The 25504-nt window shown below is 41.1% G+C and overlaps 1 protein-coding gene and 1 pseudogene across 2 annotated transcripts in view; one reads left to right on the top strand and one right to left on the bottom strand.

Moving 5' to 3' along the window:
• Nucleotides 1-25504, top strand: part of RGL1 (ral guanine nucleotide dissociation stimulator like 1) — a 287354-nt gene that overhangs the window by 117249 nt on the left and 144601 nt on the right. The window lies entirely within an intron of this gene.
• Nucleotides 14435-15039, bottom strand: LOC128595607 (60S ribosomal protein L15-like; annotated as a pseudogene).

The raw sequence follows: 25504 nt of genomic DNA, 5'->3' as shown, positions 1-25504 counted from the left end.
GGAGTAGGGAGGCCTGAGAGGAGAGAGAGAGTTGGGGAACAGGCTGTCAGTGGAGCAGCAGGAATACACACAACATTTATCAACTAAGTTTACTGTCCTATATGGCACAATTCATGTGGCCCCAAAACAGTGACAAAATAACATTAAAGATCACCGTTCACAGATTGCTATAACAGAAATAATAATAATAATATTAAAGTTTGAAATATTGCGAGAATACCAAAATGTAACACAGAGACACAAAGTAAGCACATGCTGTTGGTAAAAAATGGTACCTATAGACTTGCTAGATGCAGGCTTGGTACACACTTTCAATTTGTAAAAAATCCACATATCTGTGAAGTTCAGTAAAGTGAATCACAGTTAAACAATGTGTAGGCCTGGCTCGGTGCCTGTGGCTCAAATGGCTAAGGCACCAGCCACATACACCTGAGCTGGCGGGTTCGAATCCAGCCCAGACTCGCCAAACAACAATGACAGCTGCAAACACAAAATGGCCGGGCATTGCGGTGGGCGCCTGTAGTCCCAGCTACTTGTGAGGAAGAGGCAGAAGAATCGCTTGAGCCCAGGAATTGGAGGTTGCTGTGAGCTGTGATGCCACGGCTCTCTACCCAGGGCGACAGCTTGAGGCTCTGTCTAAAAAAAAAAAAAGTGTAGGCCTATGCTTGTATGTTTATCTATTGCTGTCTCCCAAACTAGAATGTAAAGTCTGCAAGGGCAGGCCCCTGTCATGCTCATCTTTATACGTTCAATATTCTTGACAGTGTCTGGCACATAGTAGGTACCTAACAAATACTGAGTAGAGAAAATATATTAGAGAGTCTAACAGCTTAGAGTGTGGAGCACTGGCTCTGATCTCAGCCGATTCCTCAGTCTGTACTTCAGTTTCCTCATCTGTAAAATGGGTGTACTCATGAGGTTGTTAGAAGACTTAGTTGAGTTACCATATGTAAATTCCACAGGACAGAGCTCTGCACATCCTAAGCCATAGATATAGACCTTTATTATTATTAAGTAGAGGGAAAGATATAAAATGTTATACTACATCAGCCTACCCCTTGCACAGCAGCTGGTTTTGACTTCTGCCTGAATTCAAGATTTCCCCCACCTTCTGGAAAGCTCCACAATCCAGGATTCTTTCTATGTTTCCTTTCTTTCTTCTTCTTCTTTTTTTTTTTTAGAGACAGAGTCTCATTTTGTCACCCTTGGTAGAGTGCCGTGGCGTCACAGCTCACAGCAACCTCCAGCTCCCGGGATTAGACGATTCTCTTGCCTCAGCCTCCCCAGTAGCTGGGACTACAGGTGCCCGCCACAATGCCTGGCTAATTTTTGTTGCAGTTTGGCCAGGGCTGGGTTCGAACCCGCCACCCTCGGTATATGAGCCGAAGCCCTACTCATTGAGCCACAGGTGCCATCAAGTATACATCTTTCTATGCTTTCAAATGCCTGCAGAATTGGAATTGGTTTACACAGGTGCCTGAATCCAATGAGACTGCCCTGCTAAGATTCATACAGGATGGTCTTTCAGGAAGGTGGACAGCTGGCCCCAACTGAAAAGCATTGTGTTGAGATATACAGATTATTTTGGCAGTACATGGAATGTGGTGTTAGAGGCACTCAGCTCCACTCCCTCTGCCACCTGTGTATGAGGTGGTGTGATACTCCAGTTAGCAGTGTGCTCCTCAGGGGAGGTGTTCTTGAACTTGAGTGGACAGGCTGTATTACAAGCCTTGTCTTATCCTGGCTGCCAAATAGGTTGCTCAGGTGACAGTTATTTGAATGGAAAAAGGAAAACAAACCTCTCCAAGAAGATAAAATAAGATAGGACTGATCTGAAGAGAGCTTTCAACTGTAAAAATCTCACAGGCATTTGCAGCCAATTCAGCCTGGTCTGTTTGGCTCCAGGCCTAGGATGAGCCCTGTGTTCACCATACCAGACATGAATACATGTATGTCTTTATGTTTTAGGGTAGAGATCAAAGGAAACCCCACTCAAATTCAGTAAACAAATAAACAAAAAATGACCAGTCTCTTGAGGGCCTGAGAAGTACTCATTCCTGAGTCTTGAGTCTCCAAGAAAAAGTTTGCAAAGCAGTACTGTTTCAGTCCATTATTTTCCAAAATATGTTCGCCTTAAACCTTCGGGCAGTGGTTCTCAACTTTCCTAATGCCATGGCCCTTTAATATAGTTCCTGTGGGTCGAGATCCATAGGTTGAGAGTCGCTGCCTTAGGGTCTCCCTTTATTCCGTTGAAAACTCTGTTATCTCAGGAGAATCTCAACATCAGGCAATAAAAGGCGGGGATGGGAAGAGAAGAGCTTACACACTGACATGTTTTCCATGGGAAAGGCAGAATTGTCTGTCCTTTCCTTTGAGAGCTTAAAAATGAGGACAGATTTAAAGTTTGGTTTATAAATGGAGGGTATGTGGGAAGTTTGTGCTTCTTTCCACAGTAGTTACGTAGCTAGTTCAAAGGCCCATCCTTTCTCAGGTGCCCAGATGAGGCAATTACTGAAAATACCTTCACTAGAAACTCTTCCCTGTGAGCTGGCTTCAGAGAAATTCACCTTCTTTACTTGGTGAGAAACCCTGGTCTAGGAATCTCAGGAAACTTTGTAGATGAGGAAATACTGAGACCAGCAGAGATTTTGGTGATGGGCGATGTCCTCTATAGGAAAGGGTTAACATTCTTTAAATATGCAGGCTGATATTGATAGCCCCAGTGCCTTTGCACATGATGCCGTTCTCTCTGTTAAAACACCAAGCTAACTCGTACTCCACCTTGAGAGTCTGGGAATGTTCCCCGACCTCTACAGATAGTGTTGTCTGCCCTTAACACTTACATTTTTCCTCTCTCCCTCCCTTGACTTCCTTTCTTTCTTTCCCCCTCCGTGCTTCCTTTATGTACATTCATCATATTATATAGCAGTTACTTGTTTTATACTCCTTTCCAGTAGATGATGAGCTCCTAACACAAGGAACCGTGCCTCTCTTATTCAAGTTTATATCACTGCAATGTTGAAGTGTTTGTTGAATAAATGAATGAATGAACAAAGGAGTGGACAGACACACAACTGTCCTGGCCTGGCCATGCTTCACCCTGAGAAGCGTACCTAAGTGCCATGATTTCTGGGGATTAGTGGCATTGTCTCTGACATCCCAAAAGAGCAGACTCAAAGCTCAGAACTGTGTATTTTATTCTGTGGCTTGTACTTGCCAATACTAAGAATCATTACAATTTTACTGGGTTTCTGAGAATCAACAACATATGTGTATAGTAAAAACAAACGACACCAAAAGCAAATAGCCTGATGAAAAGAGTCCTTAGTAAGAGAGAGTCCTCCCACCCTTGTTTACGCATAGGTTGGGTCACCCTTACAAACTAACTCCTTGTTACCTCACCAACATTCACTTTAAGTAGGATGAACGCAATGCCATCTGGATTGTTTCAAGTAAAAAATGTTAATCAAGAAAGCTAAAAATGGCCAACAAAGAGACCTGAAACATTGTGTTGGAAGAACCAGGCTATGTCAATGTGGTAGGAGGTTATTTTTAAGGAATAATGGAAGGTGATAGACAAAAAAGCCAGGTTTTCAAAGGGCAGTCCAGGAGTGTTATAATTTACCAAGAGAAATTAAAACTGCTAATAAGACTGTCTCAAATTAAGTGATTGCCAAATGGTTAGGACTTACGGAAACAGGTGTAGTAAGCCCCTGATGAAAAGTACACACGCAAGGGCAGGGAATTCCTCTGGGGCAGGGAACACGATGGCAGGCATTTTCTTGAAGGAAGGCAAAGACCAGAGGAAGAAGATGCAGAAACTTGACTGTACTAGGTCTGCACTACAGAGCCAAGCAGGTGCTGACCATTAGGCAGCCATAAGGATTTGAACTGAGAAGATATATGGAGAAATAAGCATGGTTCACATTTTTTTGGTTTTTTGTTTTATTGTGAAAATAAAAATATGGGCACTCCAGAAATCATATGGGACAGCTGCCTTTTAAACATCTAGTTTCCCTGTAAGGTCCTTCTATACCCCAACCACAACCTCAGAGTCAATGTAGCATCAGGAGAGACTTCTAGGGCCCACATAGTGGGTGCAGATTGTCATTTGTCATCCTTGACTAGTGGGAGTCTATTCAGCCTTCTCATGCTACTTTCTAAATCTGCCTTGATGGTTGCATGTTTCTTTGCAGTTGAGAAGCTTCCATGACATACATCCCCATTTAATTTCTTATTCTTCAGCTAAATTAGCTAGGATGCTTGTGATTACAGGGCCCTGGTTAACGTAATTTTCTGCACATTTATGAGATAGCAGTACACAACCCACAGCAGGCACTTAATTGATGTTTGTTGAAGGAACGGATGAATAACATATGTGAAAGCACAGTCTCTGGCTCAAAAACTTTAGGTTCTTTCCCAGCATGGATAGAATTTGATGATATGGGCAATAAAGAGGGAAGCTCTATGGCTTTTGGTTTTAAACAGGATTTCGTTTGAACATGGTTCTGACATGTACTGGCTGTATTATTTGGGCAGGAGCTAATCCTCTAAGCCTCAGTTTTTTCATCTATATAATGTGTATAATAATACCCTTAGGGGAATATCAAATATGTAATCCATACAACATCTAACACAATGACTGGCACACAGCAAGGGCATAATGATATAATTTCCATTTTTCTCCACTCTTAGTTCAGGATTGGCCACAAAACTAGTTGGATTTTGACTCTTGGAAAATAGTCTTGAATAGACTGGAAGTAATAAGAAAAATTGTTAACTTTTGTCAATTTCAGGTGGTGGTAATATTAACATGATTATATGTTTATAATTATATATTGGTGCTTTTCTATGCTTTTTGCAATTCTAAAAATTAAACACAAAACAAACGGCTTAAATAAAACAATATGTCAATAAATAGCAAAAACATCTAAAATATGTTTCTGCCTTCGTAAACATAGTGAATTGAGTATTCTATTCACTCGAGTTACATTGAGTTATGTCTGTTGAGTAACTTCTCTGAATAGGACCCATAATGGAGTTTATAGTGCAGGGAGGAATACAGATTTTTAAAAAAGCATCATGCATGTGCTCAGGGCAATTAAAAAGAAATTCACAGCTGCAAACATTGTAACCTAATTGTACCCTCGTACTAATCTAAAATAAAAAATGTAAGAAAAATAAGTAAAAGGAAACAAGAGGTTGTAGCATAGCACATACGAGGCACATTTTACCTGACTTGGGTAGATTAGGAAAATGTCAGAGTAATTAATGATGTGCAGGAGTAAGTGATGTATAAACTGGTACATGGTGAATGAGTAGAAGTGAACGGCACCAAGAGATGGAGGTGGGGAACGTCCCTCACAGAGGGAAAAGCAAGGCGGAAGGGATAGCGGGGAGGGAGGATGAAGAGCCGTTCAAAACAGCTGGAAGGTAGGGTTCAAGGCAGGGGGGTGGGGGAAAGTCAAGGCTTGAGAGGAGGACAGGAGTCAGGTCACAAAGGGCCATGCAAGCTCTGTGCCCCTGGGGAAAGTTCATCCCCCAAACTTCAAGAGCCCTGTGTGCCATTGTTGGTGAGATCTCTATTTTTGTACTAATGTTGTTGGTGTGGAGGAACCAATTATTCAGTGCTTGAAGTCTGATGAAATGCTGTGTTTGGGGAAGCCTGATATCATGTTGTTGCTGTAGTATTTTTAGTGGACAGAAACTTAACTTTAACCACTTCAAGTGAATAAAATGAATATGGAAGTTTAGTCTCCTACACATTTTAACCTAAGAACTTCTGTTGATCAAAGCTGCCCTGAGCCAGAGTGTACCAGTTCTGCCTGCCATCAATAGGAAAATATCTGCTGTGGATTGTTTAATGTCTTTATGGACTTACAGAGAAACAAACTGAAGATCCCCTTAACTTGTAAGTAGATGAGCTTTGGAATAGAAAGTTAACTTTATATTTTTCTTACACTGTTGATATCCTCATGTTTCTGTTCCTGATCTTGAGGTTAGCCAGAGTTTCTGAAACTAATAAGTAATTTTACAGTCTGGAAGATTTTTATTTTAGCAAAAGAAATGGCATTTGCCCATTATCCTATGGAACTGGGACAACTTGAGTTTGGATTAGAGAATCTGAAGCACAGTCACACTGAGGTGGAGACGAAAATGATTACACTCTAATGACAGTCGTTCACAATATCGGATCATGTTCAAACACAGGACCATTAAACAAGATTTCATAATGGAAAATAAACTGGCCAGACAATTCAGTATACATAAGCCATCTGGTGACCTTGCCCGGGACTCCTCAGGGAGGGAGTTCATAAGAAAATGGATGATCTGAGATCACGATTTGCCCAGAGTTGCAGAATAATGTCATTACACTCTGATTCCTAACTGTCGTTCCATGCAGTTGGTTTTTATAATTGTATAACATTCCTAAAGACTCTAACCTTTGCAAACTCTAGTAATGTGGTAAAGTTCCTGGCCATTCTCTTTTAATTTGGGGGCACACTTTATTATTGCCATTTGAGGGGGATGCTTGCAGGGACAGATCATCTTTATATTTTGTTTTACGTGTTCAAGAGCATTTTTAAGGTACAACTCCGGCTAGCACTTTTTCCCCCACCTCCATCTCTTGGTGCAGATGTATTTTTCTCCCCTTATTTAATGTGATCAGTAGTTCAAAGCAGGATCTATTTATTTTTGGCTCAATTTCCACCCTACTGGTTGTAACTTTTGGATGGATATGTAGAATTTTGTTCTCAGAGGAAGATCTAAGGAGATCCTGTTATGTATGAGTTAACCACTGTAAGGCACAGCAAGGGCACATCAGTGTGATGCAGCAAAAGCTTAGGGTTATTGGCAGAGCTCGTGTTTAGAATTGTACAGTAAAGAGGAAAAGGGGCTCTGTACTGCAGGAGAAAGGAGAAAGCTAGGGAGGGAAAAGAGGGGTTATCAAAGAGAAGCAGGAAAGGGAAGACATTAGAAGGGATTTTCCTAGTGACCTCATACATGAGAAATAAGGGAGAAACTTTATTCTATGTAAAGTATTATTAAGTAATATGGTGTTTATATATAATCCATCATGGTTTGAAGGATTTGGGGCACCTCATTTTATATGATATGTTCCTATCCTTATGGAGATAAACACAACTACTGTGAGACAGCCTGATGGCCCACGGAGAACTGGGGGGTTTCTTTTACAAAGTTGGGAAGAATAGAAAATCTAGGATGAAAAAAGGGTATAAATTCCATATCCCAGATTCTCTGTCCTCAGCCTGATTTGATGTGTGCCATCCATGGTTTACTCACATGTTTCAGGTTTTAGATCAACATACGCATGGTTGGCATAAATTTCTTTGAGGAGAGAGACATACTTTCTTAGGTCATTACCAAAATAAGTTCAACCTTCAGGGAATTATCTTTATCTTTCCTGAGGCCTGGATTTAGTGCTCCTTTGAAGAAAAATGAGCAGTGATAGGCAGAACAATTTCTGAAGTAGATAGTTCTGTTCCAGCCCCCTGGCAAAACTGGACACCTGGCACTGTTGGCTCTCGCTCCTCCCTTAGACCCTTTCCTCAGGCTTTCGGGAGACAACTATTACAGGTGGTGGGGAAAGAACCGAGAAGGCAAGACCTCCTTCTCCCCCAGAGAACGGACTCCTTTCAGTAAGGAAGCAGGATAGCTGCCCATTTTCTAAGAGCAAGGATTACAAATAGTGATTACTAAAATAAACAAATAAATATCCAAGGCTTATTTGTAGCATTGCAAAATGTTCTTTTATTTTCTTGAGATCAAAGCATGTAAGTTGCAGATGTGCTCAGATTTCAAGGTGAGTACGTGAGAGGGACCTCAAAGCTAATTCTAGGATGGTCTGTGAGGTAGCCTCCATTAATTCTCGGTCAAGGTGAATGTGTAAGTTAGCCCCCAAGATTAATTTTATGGCTTCATATGTGTTTCAGATAGTGGTCATGTGGCATTCCAGATATCAAGAATGCTCATGGATTATGTTGGAAACTTTAAAAACAAGAAGATAGGTAGAAGCGTGAGGAAAGACAGTTTGGATATTTGCATCTTGTTATGAATGATAGGAAAGCATCAGTGTTCTTCTGTGACCGATGGGAGAAAGAATGTATTGTATGCTTACTGAGTAGGTGCAAAGCATATTTATGAAAGAAAAGCTGGGTCAATTTGAAGAACTATCATTTACAAAAGAGAAAATTAGTACTTAAATTAACATGAAAAAATGCTCGGATCAAATAGTGACTAAAATGTCGATTCAGTTAAGTTTTATATGAAATATTTACTAAAATAAAAAGGGTGTGGAATTTGATAGAGCTCATCTTGATTCCAGTTTACTTTCTGGGGGAATGCCTACAAACAAATAAAACATTCTTCTTAATGGGCTAGATGAAATAATTTTCTTTAAAGAATTTTTTTAGTGGAAAAATGGGTTCATAGTATGATAGCCTTCTTTTTAAGAAGAAATGGTTTGTTTCTGAATACATAACTGGTACTCAATTTAGCAGTTGTATAGATTTTTGAGATTTGTTGATGTTATTATTCTTCATCTCTTTGGAACAAATACCAAATGATGTAATTTGAACGTTTCTAATTTGCTTTTTGTCATTTTGTCAGGAGCATGATAAACTTGAACTACTACATCTTTTTTACTTTGGATCAGTATCCTTTGTCCATCAAGGACATCCATTTTTGAAACAGCTGTTTGGGTCGAGGGAGACAAACAAGATGTGGCCATGAAACAGATCAAAGCTAATTGGCCCTCAGGGTAAACAAGCTCATGACCTTGACCTCATTACTCCCCCTGCTGCAACTAGCTGAAGTAACCCTCCCTGGGGTGGGGGGAGAAGGTCATTTCCCTGAAGAAGTTCCAGCATTTAGAAATTATCCAACAAAGCTTATAATTTTGCTAACCTACCCTTTTATGCCCTGATGATGAATGCTTGGATGGTGAGTGAGCAGGAGAGTCTGCTGATTCTGTGGGCTCATCATCAGGAAGAAAAACATGGTAAAGTCATGTTTATTTTATAGGATGTATATCCAGGCCACTGCCATTGGCTATTTCACTAGATAAATATTAATAACCTTGCTCCATCATGTAAGCCATGGCAATAGGTTTTGGCCAATGGAAAGCCTCCATGTGTATCACAAACGAAAGTTGTGTGACACGTGACACTTTCAGCACAGTGACTTTTTTGAGTCTCAGTCTTGCCTTACTTCCTCATACTATCAGGATAGATAATCAAATATGCCGCGCTGACCCTGATCATGAAATGGATTAATGAATGCAGTTCAATACTGCACATAAGAGCAAAAAGGTTTTTTTTTTTTTTTTCCCTCTCCCAGGCCCAAGAATACAAAGGAGTCATGCTGTTCATTGGAAACACAGCCACCAGCAGCTCTTAAAAGTCCGTTCTCTGCTGCTGGTTTATATTCCTCACACTGCAAGGCCTACTGCTAAGTAGGTTTATCAACATTCCCTCCAAGCACCTCTTTTCTAGCCTTCCCACTGGCCAGCGGGAAGGGGAGGGGAGAAGGGTGCTCCTTCTGACTCTTTCTGGACAGCTGAGACAACATTTTGGTCCTTCATATTCTCAGGCAAGGACTAGTTCCTCTTATCAAAATCTCTTTTCCAAAGTAAAATAAGTAGAAAAAATTAAATTCGATTAAAAAACCCAGACAAGGCAATTATGACTCTTCTTCTTTCCACTTCCTCCTCCACCCTAGCACACACTACACACTTTCTGCAGGGACCCACTTCTTCTTCTGTGTAGACTGGAATACTTCCTCTTTAGCTTATTGAGCTAAGAGTATTATACATTTCTCTGCTGTCAATCTCTTTTTTTCTTCCCTCTTTAGCCACACACCTAATTGCTACTGAAGACACTAACTTAGAAACTCATTAAAATAAAGAGATACTTACTAGAATTTCTAATACTGTGGAGTATTATAAATAAGAAACTGAAACTGAAAAAAGGAATGTTTCATATTGGCATACTCATATCCAGTTCATTCTTTTTTTAGACAGTCTCTCTATATCGCCCTTGGTAGAGTGCTGTGGCATCACAGCTCACAGCAACCTCAAACTCTTGAGCTTAAAGAGATTCTCTTGCCTTAGCCTCCCAGGTAGCTGGAACTAGAGTCACCTATCACAATGCCTGGCTATTTTTAGAGACAGGGTCTTGCTCTTGCTCACGCGGATCTCGAACCTGTGAGCTCTGGCAATTTACCTGCCTTGGCCTCCCAGAGTACTAGGATTACAGGCATAAGCCACCGTGCCCCATCTCATTCTTTTAATCACTGCATAAGTAATCCATAATATGGATGTGCCATTTTTATTTAACAAGTCTCTGTACTGATGGACGTGTTGATGTATTTTTAAAACCATGACAAATGATGCTTCATGACCATCCTTATGTACACATCTTGTTGAAATATTCCTGTATATCCTTAGGGTAAATTCCTAGCAGTGATATTACTTCTTCAATGGGAATATGTGTTTTTAATATTAATAGAAATCGACAAATTTCTATTCTTTAAAAAGGTAATGCCCATCTTCACTCTCAAAATCATAAAATTCCATTTTGAATAGATAGAAAAATAATGTTTTCTCAGACTCATGTAGCTGGTTTCTGATTTTCTTCTTAAAGTGCTTTCTGTGCTTTAGCTTCTGGACATCTGATATATAATAAGTGATGCTTTCATCATCCTCTCCTGCTGAGGGTCCATCTGCTTCCGAGGCTATAGAGTGGCTCTTGTACCACACCTTAAAAGTTAATGTTCAACATGTGCTGGACCAGAAAATGTTGTAACTTATAGTTAAAAGGACTGTCTACTAATGGCACTGTGTTCCTAGGTACCTGCCACAAGGACAGCAAGGCTCTAATTCCAGAAAAAGCATTCCAGGAGACAGGAGTTCATCTCTCCATCTCCACTCAGACACATGAGATTCTGAGAGGTTATCTCTAATTCTGTTGCCTTTACACAGCCCCATCAAGTTTGTGAGGCAAGGGAGACTCTTCTTTGATGCTTCCAAAGGAAACTCAGCACTCATAGTTTCATCAGGGAAATGGAGCTCGTCACCCAGACAGGGCAGTTAGGAGGAGTGACTAACCTTTTGAAAGCACTTTGAAGCAGGTTTAATCATAGTTAAATGCTTCTTTATAAAACCTGGTTTTTGATGTTTGGCTGGCATTATACGACTCAAAACCATTAGGCCTTCAGACCGCAGGGCTTAGGATTTGGCAACATATATTTGTACAATAGAACAAGCATAGTTTACATAGTGACACATGAGAGTCACTCAGATGTCTAAAATTATGGAATAATGCAAGCAGAATAGGTATTGTGGGGAGTGGATTATAATTATTTTGTTTTTGTTGATAATGTGCTCCAGCTACCATACAGGGATTTGCTGAGATTTCTAGCATATATTCTAAAGTATCTGGGACTCCTAAGAGGAAAGCTGGATGACTCAGAACAGTGACGTACTATCTGCTTAAGTCCCCCGGTCCCATGGTGGCATGAACTTTGGCAAAAAAAGGGCAATAAGATCTCCATGTCCAGATCTCATGTCTCTATAGGGAACAAGAGGCCATATTATATCAGATTCAAGAATTAACTTTTCCCGCCTTGATCCTAAACAGAAATATCCACTTACCAGTGTGGTTCTCCTACTTGTACCTTCCCACTACCATTAGGTCTCTACTAAAAGATAGCCAGGGGAGGGTAGAACTGTGTTCCTGGGTCCTTCAGTTTGCGTCTATCATTGGGGAAGCCTGCAATGTATTTGTGGACTCAGTAGATGCTGAAAGGAAGAACTGAAGGGATTTCACCTGGGTTACTGAACTTATTTCAGCTCCGTCTGGGGGAACTTAGGGTAGGGCCTTGGGGGTTCCAGATGCATTCAATGAGAGAGAGAGGGAAGGGGAGATGGGAGGAGTTAATTCTAAATAGAAAGGCAAAAGGGGAGAAAATAAAGAACATATATACAGAATAATACTATTACCTGAGGGACTCTCAGTGAAATTCCTTAGAGTCCACAGGGACAAGGGCTCCTATCCCCCATCCTTCAGGAATGATGTCATTAAGGATGCTAAATGGGCACTTGACAGTGTGAGCTTGTTCAGTTATAAATCTTAAAATGTTTAGATTTACTTCTGAATTTATTTATTGACCCATCGGTCATTCAGGAGCATGTTGTTTAATTTCCATGTGTTTGTACAGTTTCCAAGATTCTTCTCATTATTGATTTCTAGTTTTACTCCATTGTGGTCAGAAAAGATACTTGATATGAGATCTACTTTTTTGAATTTATTCAGACTTTTCTGTGGGCTACAAGATGGTCTATTCTGGAGACTGTTCCATGTCCCAATGAAAAGAATATATGCATGGTTCACTATGAAAGTTTTGAGACAGACCGTATTATGGTTCATTATTTCACTTCCAAGAAACACACTGGACAGTGTCCTTTCTGATTTCTCTGTGCAAGTTTCAACTTCCTCAGCTTATCAGTGTTCCTAAGAGGGCTTCATTGGTTTCTGTCTGCATGGACTTTACACTTCTTGATTTTGTGTATCTCAAAACTTTTGTAATAACCCTATGTATTTTACCGCAATTGGGTGAAATGTTCTGTAAAAATCAGTTGGTAGTAGATATTATGTGTAGTTTAACTCTAATGTCTCTTTATTGATTTTATATCTGGATAATCTGTCCATTACTAAGAGTGGGGTTATCAAGTCCCCTACTATTATCATATTTCAGTCTATCTCTCCTTTTAGATCGATTAATGTTTGCTTTATATGCTTGGGAGCTCTCAAGTATATAAAGTATATATATATATATATACTATACTCTTTCCTCTGCTCTATCCATTCTGCTGTTGAGAGACCTCAAGTACATAAAGAATATTTATAATTGTTACATTCTCTTGTTGAATTGATCCCTTTATCATTATGTAGTAACTTTTCTTTGTCTGTTTTACAGTCTTTGATTTGTAGTCTATTTTATCTGATATAATTATAGCTCCTTCTGCTATTTTTTGGTTTTGAGTTACATGGAATCTTTTTTCATCCCTTCACTTTCAGTCTTTGTATGTCTTTTATAGGTGAAGTAAGGTTCTTGTAAGCAACATATAGTGGATCTTATTTTTTTATCCATTCAGCCACTTTATACCTGTTAATGGGAGAATTGAGTCCATATGTATTTGAATTATTATTGATAAGTAAGGACTTACTACTGCCATTTTGTTGTTTAATTTCTGGTTGGAAAAGGAACTCCTCTCTTCCATTTTTTCTATCTTACTATATTTCTTTGTGGTTAAGTGATTTTCTCTGGTAGTGTATTTTAATTTGTTAATTTTTATTTTTAGTTAGGTTTTTGCATTACAGTTACCATAAGGCTTACAAAAAAATCATCTTGTAGATATAACAAGTTCTTTTAAATAAAGGACAACTTAGATCACAAAGGAAAGACTAGGACAAAGAAAAAATGAAAAAAAAAAAACTACGCTTTAACTCCATCCATCAACATTTTGGCTTTTAATTGTCTCAGTTTACACATTTTTATATTACCCATGTCTCAACAAGTTGCTGTGGCTATTATTATTGTTGGAAGATTTGTCTTTTGGGCTTCATGCTATAACAGAATTATGAATGTATTATTCACCATGATTACATTATTAAAGTATTCTGGTTTTACCTATATACTTAATCTTACCAGTTGGTTTTATATCTTCAATTTTTTTTAGTATTATTATTTTTTCTTTCAAATTGAAGAATTTCTTCAGCATTTCTGGTAAAATGGATCTAGTAGTGATGAATTCTCTCAGCTTTTGTTTATCTGGGAAAGACTTTATCTCCTTTTTATATTTGAAGGATAACTTTGCTGGATACGATATTCTTGGGTTACAGTTTTTTTTTTTCTTTCAGCACTTGGAACATGTTGTTCTACTTCTTCCTGGCCTGTATAGTTCCTGTTAAAAAGTCTATTGCTAGATGAATTGGAGTTCCTTTGTATGTTATTTACTTCTTTTCTCTTGCTGATTTTAGGATTCTCTTTTCATCTTTGACTTTTGAGAATTTTATAATTATATGCCTTGGGGTCATCTTATTTGGGTCACATCTGTTTGGTATTCTCTGACCTTCCTGTACGTGGATATTTATATTTTCTCAAATTTTGGAAAGTTTTCTCTTATTATTTCTTCGAATAAACTTTCTACCCCTTGCTCTTGCTTAGTTCCCCTTTGAACATCAATAATTCTTAGATTTGGTCTTTTAAGGTAATTTTGTATCTTGTAGGTGATCTCTATAGCTTTTCATTCTTCTTTCTTTTTTTTATCCTCTGTGTGTGTGTGTGTGTGTTTTTCTATTGATCATCCTAAATTATTTGTTAGGTATAATTTTTACAAACATTACATATATCACCAGTAATGATGGAGTTGGAGAGTATTGCACCTTCGCCAAGCTACATGACAGGAACCACAAAGAGTATAGTGGAATTTATGGGCCTTTTCAAGGCCACAGCTCTTCCGCCCTGCAGATGTCAGCCCACACATCTCCCTGTGCTTGTAGACTGGTTTGGTGATCCACTGGGATGCAGGATTTCTTCTGATAGCATTATGAAATGGATCAATGAGGATAACCTCAAAAAATTTGTATATCAAATCTTCACCAACCCAGTTAGAATTTAAAACTCTTAGAGCCCCACTGTGGAATCCAGCTCACTCCCTGGCAACAAACTCAAGGTTTTGAGCAAACTTTCGCTGGGTAACAGCGTGATGGACAGGCTTGGCATAAGGTGCACCCTAGGAATTGGGCATTTGCAGCCACCACAGTGCACATAAGTCCTATATATGATATAACCTTGCTTAGCCTTGTATCCTAGTCTGTGTGCTTTATCCAGCTGGGTGGGGCAGGGAGCCCCATGGAGAGCAGAGAGCTTGAAGTACTGGCAGCAGCAGATCCTCAGAAGAAAGTGCATTACATCATACTGCTTCTTCCTTTCTATGTACTTGTATGTATCCATCCTGACTTACCTGATAGCCGCTGCCAGATAGAAAGGAAAGAGCCTTTCTCCCTGGCTTGTATTTTCAAATAGCCGGTCTTCAAGTTCATTGATTCTTTCCTCTGCTTTTGAGAGCTTCTGTGAATTTTTCAGTTCGGCAAATACATTTCTCAGCTCCAAGATTTCTGTTTGTATTTTTTTTTTAATATTTCTATCTCTTTGTTAAATTTCTTGGATAAATTTCTGAATTGCTTTTTCCTGAGTTTCCTTAAAACTATTAGCATGAATTCTTTGTCAGAGAGCTCACATATTGCCATCTCATTAGGGTGATTTACTGGTTCCTTGCTTTGTCATTTGGGGATATCCTGGTTCCCTGTTTGCTGTTGCTTTTTGTGGATATACCTCTCTGTATTTGCATGGAATGATTAGTTATGTATTCCAGTCTTCTCTGTCTGGCTTGTTTTGTTTTTTACTGGATATATTTGCTTACATCATTGCCTCCTTTTCAGCTCTAGTTTGCCTTGGTTCTTGTAAATGATTGATTGCTGCCTTTTCCAAATGAAGGAGTTCCCAAAGGGTACAACTTGGCAGTGTGAGAAGGCTAACTGGGGGCTCATGCCTAGATGACCTGTGGAACAAACCTCCTATAGCACTCTGATTTGGTATGTCCTTTGCCCAAGGTACAGAGCAGATTTTTCAGGGCTGGGGATGGCAGTCCTGCCTTCACCCTTTGTCTTTCCCTATCCACAAAGATATTTCTCCCTTCAGGAAGTTGCATTGCTTTCTTTGGGTTAAGGCAGGGACAGCTCTCCTGCAGGGAACCCAAGGTTTTGGGGAAGCTGGTTGTCCACCTTGATCTTATTTTTTCTAGTGTAGAGATAGTGAGTTGGGGGAAGAAGGGGTGTCACAGATGTGGAATCTGATTCTCTGACCATCTCCTTGAAGTTTTTCATATCTCTGTGCCCTCCAGGAAGTGTTGGAGCTGTCTCATCTCTTTATATTTGAGTTCTGGGTATGTCTGGTGATAATCCTGGCACTGTTTATTTGTTTTTTACTTTCTTGGGTGGGAGGATAGAACCAGCTTGCTTCTATGCCCCCATTTTGGACTCAACTATAATTATTTCTTAAAAAAACTAACAAACAATAGAAGTTTATTTGGCTTACAATTCTGGAAGCTCGGAAGTCCAAAATCAAGGAACCACATCTGGGAGGACCTTGTTGCATCATCCCTTGTCAGAAGGAGGAGGGACAAGTGAGCACATGAGACAAAGAGGATTGGGGCTGAACTTCAATCCTTTTGTCTGAAACCCACTCCTGTGATATTGGTTATAATTCTTGATGGATCCAAACTTATTTTTTGTAATTGAGCCAAGTCTCTCTTTCCCTTTCCCCTCTCTCTCTCCTTTTCATACTCTTTTCCTCTTCCCTGGTTACTTTTCTCTGCTTAGTCATCAGACATGGATCTTATTCCCAAGAAGTTCATATTTGTGAGGAGACAAGATGTTTAAAATAAGGAAGAAGGCAATAAAATCCACAAAGGAAGCAGATAATGAGCCACAGGAATTCAGGGAGGGATATGTCATTTCCAGTTGGAGTGGAGAGGGAATTATGGATTGTCATATTTTTTAGCTTAATATTTATTATGAATGCCTAAGTCTTGTGGCAATGGAATGGGATAAAGCCTTTTCCAGACTGTCATCTTGGCAGAAATAAGTAAGTGAGGTCTGTAATTGTGGGGAATGAACAGCAAACAACGATGAGATTATGCTGACTGGAGGGAAGGTTACACAAGCATAGTAAGAAAGAAGTTTAAGTGCATGGTAGGGCTCTAATCTGGAGGGCCTTGAGTGTTCACTGGTATAGCTAAAGATATGGTTAGAAATGACCTGGTTGAAAAGACCAGGCAAACTGGGAGGGGCTAAATCTGCCCTACAGAATGAGGCAAGAACCTCAAGGAAGTCTAGGCTGACAGACAAGGTACTGGAAGAGATTTGCAGAACAATATGGCAACAGATGACAAGCAGTCACCTAGGCAAGTAGAGTTGGTATTGAGAGGTAGGTGACAAGTCTCAAGGAGGGGCGGTGCTGGTACTGAGAAATGTAGGAACAGGTGGCACTCAGAAGTGTAATCAGGAGTAAGGGACTAAGAAAGTCTGTCAGCAGTTAGCAGGCTCCAGCTGCTATGCTCAGGTTTATGGGCAGACTTCCAGAATGGAAAGCAAGAAGCTGGGCCCCAGCCCCAGAGGACCAAGCCAGGAGTCAGACCTGGAACATAGGGCTCTGACTAGGAATAAGAATGGTTTGATGCCCCATTCCAGAGTGCTGAGCCAAAGTCTTCTCATTCCTTCTGTTTAAGGTTATGCCTCATCTCAGACATTGGGTTTACAGGTGGAAGCAAAGAGGTCCAGCTGTGGAGGGGAGCATGCAGATGCTGGAGAAACCGGGTGCACTGCTGGCTAAAGAATTCGGACTTTATTTACACTGGTGGGCAAAAGGGGAACAAAGGAAGCATTGAAACAGGGAGTATCTAAATTGGGTGATCTCGGTGTGCAAAACAGAGAGAGGGAGTCCTTGCCTGTAATAAATTTTTGCCATTCCCCCTGCCAAACACTTCTTCAATATGGCCACTTCTCTCCATACCTCCTTGTAGTACATGGGATAGAAAAACTATATTATTCAAATTAATAAAAATTAACTAACTGGTAAAATACCAATTTTAACGTTTCTTTCTACTCATTTAATGCAGCTTCTAGAAAAGTTAAAATTAGATAAGCGGCTCACATCATATTTCGAAGGGGCAGTGCTGCTCTAATCTTTTCTCCATAGGCAGTGAAACCTTTTTAAAATTCAAAGCTTCTCCTGCAGCTACACTGCATGAAATCTTCTGATGGTCTCCGCTGCCTCAGGATAAAGTTCAAATTCCTTATTACGACTCCCAGGCTCTTCGTAATCTTAGCTCATTTCTCAACAACTTCTTCCCATGGCATCCACCCTTCGGGCGTATCAAACTTCTTTTAGTTCTGGCCATGAAATCACGCTGATGCTCATGCCCAGGCCATTTCTTTTGCCCAAACTGAACATTTCTCACCTTTTTTATTTGCTAGTGTTTGTTTCCCAGCCTTAGACACCACTGGCTCCTTCCTTAACTGTGGACTTGGAGCCTCAACCTTGACACTAGGGCCCCGTGCTCTGCCTGCTCCATTGCGGCATTTCTCTCATCACTCAAAAGGTCCTAGTTACTCGTCTCTCTCATTCTCTATCTAGACCGTAAGTTCTTTGAAAGCAGGAGCTCTACATTGATCCCCAAAGCATGCCTAGAACTCAGCACAGCACCTGGGGCATGACAGCTGCCTGCATGATTGTGTGACTGAATGAATGGGGCAGCCATTCTGGGCAGTACGAACTTGAGCAGGGTAGTGGCACTGGGAATGAAAAGGATACAGCATTCATGAAAGGGCCACTAGAGACATAATTGCCATGTGCTGACAACTGTGTGAATGCACCTGTAATTACAGATGTGTAGCCCTTATTCAACACGCTGAAGACCAGAAGGGTTTCAGATTGCAGACTGCTTTCGATTTTGGAATATCCAAAGCAGTTGGATATTCTGGTTAAGCACCCCTAACCCCCAAAATCTGAAAGAGATAAGAGGTTCACTTTGTCGCCCTCAGTAGAGTGCAGTGGCGTCACAGCTCACAGCAACCGTCAGCTCTTGGGCTTAGGTGATTCTCTTGCCTCAGCCTCCTGAGAACCTGGGGCTACAGGCACCCACCACAACGCCGGCTATTTTTTTGTTGCAGTTTGGCTGGAGCCAGGTTCGAACCGCCACCCTCAGTATATGGGGCCAGCGTCCTACTCACTGAGCCACAGGCGCCGCCCTGAACATTTCCTTTGAGCATCGCTTTGGCACTCAAAAAAGTTTCAGATTTCAGAGCAATTTGGATTTTGGATTTTCAGATTAGGAATGTTCAACCTGTACTGATGGATATGAAGAAATAAAGCAAATCGTGAGATGCTGTAAGTCCTAAATAACATAAAAAATAGGAAAGATGCAAACAAATGTTCTAAGAAAGAAACCATTCTTTTGAAAGCACTGTAATGTTTGATATCAAAGACTGAGGTTTAAGACCTTGGTCCAGCATTTTTATTGTCTGTAGTCCTGGCATTTCAGTTTCTTAGCTCGTGAGACCAGACAGTAATGCTTCTACTCTGGGGGGTGTCATCATAAGGATTAAGGGGGTACATGAAGAAGCACTTTTGTAAGCTGCAAAGTGACAGAAAACATCAGTGATTACAATACAAAACTATTTATACCTTTAAGTAGGTGATAATCCTGCTGGAGTGACTATACTTTATGTAATCCTGACCTACCCGAGCAATGTAAATCTCAAAGAACCCTAGCACAGAGGAACATGGACAGTCAATACTGAAGTGACATGTGTCCATTAGTATGTTGTATGAAATGCTCTGGTGAGACAATGAGCAAGAGGTTGCAATGGTGAGCCTGCCCAGGTGGTCTGGTATGGCTGGGGGGGCCCCTCCCCTGCCTGGTTTGTGATGACCTCACGTGGACCTCTAACTGGCTCAGGTTGTTCCCTCTGCTTGGATTGCTTTCTTCTTTGCTCCAGTCCTCCTCCCTTGAACCTCTTCCCTGCCACCTTGAAATTCTATTTACATACTTCAGGTTTCTTTCAGGATGCCTTAACGGGGCATGACTTCTCCTGTCTCTGGGGGCTTACAACAGTTAGTACTTTTAAAGTTCTTTCTTCTCCTTCAAAAGAGATCCCGATATCTGGTCTTCTTTCTCATTCCCTGGTCAGGGCTCTAACTAACACTGAAGTATTTCCAAGGTGAGAATTGAAAGAGGCCCTTCCATCCAGCCTGTATTCCTGCCCCCAGAGATGGTCCAGACTCTGGCCGTGGGTGTGGTAGGATAGCTGTCCTACATGGAACAAACTATAACACAAGTATTCTAAGTTGGAATTTAGGCCAGGAGGGTCCCATAAAAGCTACTATAGTTAAGATGTTTTCCATTCCCTCCTCTGTTTGAAATTTGGTCCCCAGTGTGGTAGACAGGGCCTGATGGGAAGTGTTTGGGTCATAGGGCAGATCCCTGGTGAATGGCTTGGTGCATTCCTCCAGGTAGTGTGTGAGTTCTCACTCTGTTGGTTCCCGGGAGAGCAGCTATTACAAAGAGCCTGACACCTCCTCACTGTCTTCCTTGCTTCCTCTCTCTCCCGGTGATCTCTGTACTCCCTCCCTTTCACCTTCCCCCATGAGTGGAGGCAGCCTGAGGCCTTCACCACGTGCCAACCTTCGTGTGCCGTCTGCAGAATAGTGTGCAAAATCTTTTTTATTTATAAATCATCCAGTCTCAGGTATTCTTTTACAATAACACAAAACAGACTAAACAAAAGCCCACAACCACCCCTGTCCCTCCTGCCTGCTTACCTTGTTCATTCCTTTGTGTGCCTCCTGTGTCAGGCGGGCTTCTCTGGAGAAACGGAAGCAGCAAGGGTGCCTGTGGGTACGTACAAAGTGAAGATTGGCTCACACGACCATGGAGGCCGGCAAGTCACGCAGTTTGCTACTTGCAGGCTGGAAACCCAGGGAAGCTGATGGTGTAGTGCAAGGGGAGCCAGTGGTGTAAATCCGAGCACAGGAGAGGATGAGATGAGATGTCCCAGCTCACGCTGTGAGGCAGGAGGAAGGGGGCGAATGTGATCCCTCTCTGTCTTTCTCCTCAGGCCCTCAGCAATCGGATGAGGCCTCCCTCATAGAGGAGGTCCATCTACTGAGTCTGTACTGAGTTCACAGATTTAAATGCTGATCTCTTCCAAGCGCTGAAAACCCTGGCAGACACACCCAGAAACAACGCTTTACCTAGGTACTTATTGACACCTAAAATTAACCATCACACCCTCCGACTGTAGATCCAAGGTGTATGTCAAATTCAGTACTCTACACATAGTATGTGCTCTTTTGAGATCACTAAAATAGTTATTATTTACCTGGCCCCTGACAGAGTATAATCTGAGTGATGATGGGATTACATAAAGTGAAACAAAGCATGTCTCATGTTGCCAAAGGACAAACATCCAGTTAGTATGTTAGACTATTAAGACAATTCAGTGCTCAGGAGGACACAATATAGCTGTGCTTTTTTAAAGAAAAAATGTAGAGTGTTGGTGTGTTTATCATGTTTGTGAAGTAGGGGGCTATGTCCAGGAATTTTTTTTTTTTTTTGAGACAGAGTCTCAAGCTGTTGCCCTGGGTAGAGTGCCGTTGTGTCACAGCTCACAGCAACCTCAAACTCTTGGGCTTAAGTGATTCTTTTGCCTCAGCCACCCAAGTAGTTGGGACTACAGTTGTCTGCCACAACGCCTGGCTACATTTTTTGTTGCAGTTGTCATTGTTATTTTAATTGGCCCGGGTTGGGTTTGAACACGCCTGCCTCAGTGTATACAGGCAGCGCCCTAACCACTGAGCTACGGGCACCCAGGACTTTTTTTTGATATGTGATCCTTCTAACTCCTAGTCCTTTCCTCTGATCCATCTTCTCTGCCTAGACTGCTCTCTCCTCCCCCGACTCCGCTTCCTCTACTACTTTTGATTAATTCCACTCATCTTCAGAACTCCCCTAGGAGAGCATTTTCTCTGGGAAGCCTGTCCTGAGTCTCACAGACTTGGCTTGTGCACTCCTATATGACTTTTCTACTTTTCTGCCAGTGTTTCTCAAACTGTAAGGTGAGAACTTAGTCTGTTTCTCCCTCTAATCCAGTGATTTTCAACCAGTGTCTCATAAGAGGATGTAGGTATGTCACAAAAAATTTTAAAGATCACTAATTAAATTATTTTTGAAAGAAGTTCACAGTAAATGTATTATGTTTTCTTTACTCTTTTTGTTTTTGATCAACATAATTTAAGTGTGCCACGAAGTTTAGCTATAGGTTCAAGTGTGCTGTGAGGTTGGAAAACAAGAGTTTAGCTGGGCACGGTGGCTCACGCCTATAATCCCAGCATTGTGGGAGGCTGAGGCGGGAGGATTGCTTGAGCTCAGGAGTTCAAGGCTTGTCTGAGCGAGAGTGAGACCCTCACTCATGAAAAAAATGGGAAAACCCAGCCGGGCACCATGGCGAGCACCTGTAATCCCAGCAGCTTCAGAGGCTGAGGCAGTGGGATGCCCACAGCCCGAGTCTGAGGCTGCAGTGAGCTATGACAGCATTGCACTGTGCTCAGGGCATAGGGTAGAACTTGGTCTCAACAACAATAGCAAAAAGGCAACTGTGTGCATATGCTCATCCCACCCCCCAAATCCCCTTAAAAAAAAAAAACAAACTAAACAAACAAAAAAGGAAAAGAAAAACGTAAGTCTAATCTATTAGCACCATGAGGCAGGCACCAGGCCTGTCTTGCTAATGTTAGTTCTACAGTGCCCAGCACATTGCCTGGTACACAGAGAATGTAGAACATTCATTACATAATCATAAATAGGTAAAGGCCAGAACAATTTCTATAAGTCTTAGAATATTATGATCTAACCTTTGGCTAACAGACTCCTTTACTTCTACTGACTTCTGTTCTATTTAACAGTCATATTAATTGGGATATAGATTTGTCTGCTTGTCACAGAGACCCAACTTTACACTAATTTAAATGAGAAGTAATTCTATTTCTCTCTCCCTAAACAGTCCGGAAGTAGGCAGCCATGCATCGCTATGGCACCTGTGCTCTGTGGGATAATCATCAGAACCAGGCCTTTTCCATCCCCCCACTCCACCATCCTAGGATGAAGCCCTTGTTCCCAAGGTCCTCTGCCACAACAAAATTCCTAGGAGGTCTACTTTTGTCATGGAATCCATGGAACAGATACCCAAAGTCAATTTAATTTCTCTTAGGTATTTGAACTGGTTCTGGGGTATTCTGGATACTGTAGGGCAGCTCGAATCTGGTATGGATTTATAGAACTAATTAAACTGAAGAATTTCTCACTGCTTGTCCAATCCAGACCTTACCCCCAAGTCCTCACAGGTGGGGAAGACCAAAAACGTAGCCCAGGTGGGGTCTGTATGCCAAGAATGCCATCTGCTTTTCATGCTAAGGTCATGCAGCCTTGGACCAGGATGGTAGGGTTTCCTGAAGCACGGCACATGCTAACTTAACAGAAGGCCATCCTAGTAAGCTATAAGAGAGAAATTTTCTTTCTTTTTTTTTTTTTTATTATTGGGGATTCATTGAGGGTACAATAAGCCAGGAAACTTTCCTTTTTTTTTTTGTGGTTTTTGGCCAGGGCTGGGTTTGAACCCACCACCTCCGGCATATGGGACCAGTGCCCTACTCCTTGAGCCACAGGCACCGCCCTGAGAAATTTTCTTTGAACAACATATAGTATGTTACTTATTTGGCTATAAGAAAAAGTATATTAGGCTTGGTGCTCATAGCTCAGTGGTTAGGGCGCCAGCCACATACCCCGAGGATGGCAAGGTCAAACCAGGCCCAGGCCTGCTAAACAACAATGACAACTGCAACTACAACAAAAAAATAGCCGGGCATTGTGGCAGGCGCCTGTAGTCCCAGCTACTTGGGAGGCTGAGGCAAGAGAATCGCTTAAGCCCAAGAGTTTGAGGTTGCTGTGAGCTGTGATGCTATGGCACTCTACTGAGGGTGACATAGTGAGACTGTCTCAAAAAAAAAAAAAAAAAGAAAGAAAGAAAAAAGAAAAAGTATATTACTTGTTTGGTTATAAGTTTGCCACAAAATTTACCATGGCATTGTTAGTTCTTTACAATGCCTTTCTGGTCGGATTTTGTGTTATTCTGGAGAGAAATCAACAGGTTTTATGAAAGTTTGATATGAAGGTCAACCAGCTCTCTCAGCTCTCCCCTCTGGCGATGTGTCTACACACAGTGCAGATACAAACAAACACAGACACACAGACACATGGACATGTTATCCCTGGAGGAAAGGAGAGAGGAAAAGAGGGGAGAAGCCAGGGTTGTGGCAAGTGCTGGATGCAGCTTTCCAGGGTAGCAGCTGTTCACACATCCAGAAGAAGCTGAGTAACTCAAGGTAACAACTCTTCCTCTCCTCCCACCCCAAATGAAACATTTTCATTCTGCAGCCCTCACTTTGTGTCTCAGACAAAACAGAATTAGTATGGGTCACCATGAGTCAATTCTGCCAATTTAACAGGAAAATAACAAGAACCAAAGATCTCTCTAAACTTTTTCCTGGCAAGGCTAATATATGAGATACTTTCTGAGTTTTAAAAAGATATTATCTAATTGATATACAACCCACAGACGACTCTCTAATGTGGCAAAATTTACTTTTCTTTGTGTTTTGGTGTGTCCCTGTGTGGGTAGTTACCACATTTGTAGAATTTTGGTTAATTTTTATTAAAATTATATTTCCCTTACATATGTTTTTCTTTTCTTTCCACCTTTCAAAAATTCTCCTTTAAGGCAGAAACTTTCCATACTTGGTTTCATCCAAAAGACAAATATTTCTGGGAAAACACGGCATTTAAGCTATTCAGCAATTCTAGTGTTATGTAACTGACCACACTAAGACTTTCAATTAAGTCTGGTTACATTTTGTTGAAGAGTGTCACAGAAGAGCATAACTGGCGATAACTTTTCAAAACTTTTGAATGTTTTTAAGCAGAGAAGGCCCTCTTCAAATGTACACAGCACCTCGTGAGACTAGTTGAAAGTAAATCTCTTGTCTGAAGTACTCTCAAGTCTATTGAGTGGACTCCAAGACCGATGTTTGTGTGTTTGACTTTAAGACTTTAGTTTTCATTACTCAAGCTCTCCCTGATCTTTTCTCCCTCTCGCTCTTCTCTCTAGTTAGGTTTGTTTTGTCTTCTTCAGTGGTGGGTGCATCTGGAGATTCCATTTAGATCGGTCTTCTCTCCCACTAATGGAAGAAACATGCGCATTCAAGGTTTCAAACACCTTCTTATATGTGTACTAACTTACAGCTCACCTTCTTCATTTGTACTCTTTAGTTCTCCTTTCCATTACTATTCAACATCTCTTATTTTCTTTTTTTTTTTTTATTGTTGGGGATTCATTGAGGGTACAATAAGCCAGGTTACACTGATTGCAATTGTTAGGTAAAGTCCCTCTTGCAATCATGTCTTGCCCCCATAAAGTGTGACACACACCAAGGCCCCACCCCCCTCCCTCCGTCCCTCTTTCTGCTTTTCCTCCCCCCCAAGAAACTTAATCGTCATTAATTGTCCTCATACCAAAATTGAGTACATAGGATTCATGCTTCTCCATTCTTGTGATGCTTTACTAAGAATAATGTCTTCCACTTCCATCCAGGTTAATACGAAGGATGTAAAGTCTCCATTTTTTTTAATGGCTGAATAGTATTCCATGGTGTACATATACCACAGCTTGTTAATCCATTCCTGGGTTGGTGGGCATTTAGGCTGTTTCCACATTTTGGCGATTGTAAATTGAGCTGCAATAAA

Source organism: Nycticebus coucang, chromosome 10 (genome assembly GCF_027406575.1).
Source record: "Nycticebus coucang isolate mNycCou1 chromosome 10, mNycCou1.pri, whole genome shotgun sequence".
Classification (NCBI taxonomy): domain Eukaryota; kingdom Metazoa; phylum Chordata; class Mammalia; order Primates; family Lorisidae; genus Nycticebus; species Nycticebus coucang.
This window is presented reverse-complemented; position numbering and strand designations above follow the sequence as displayed.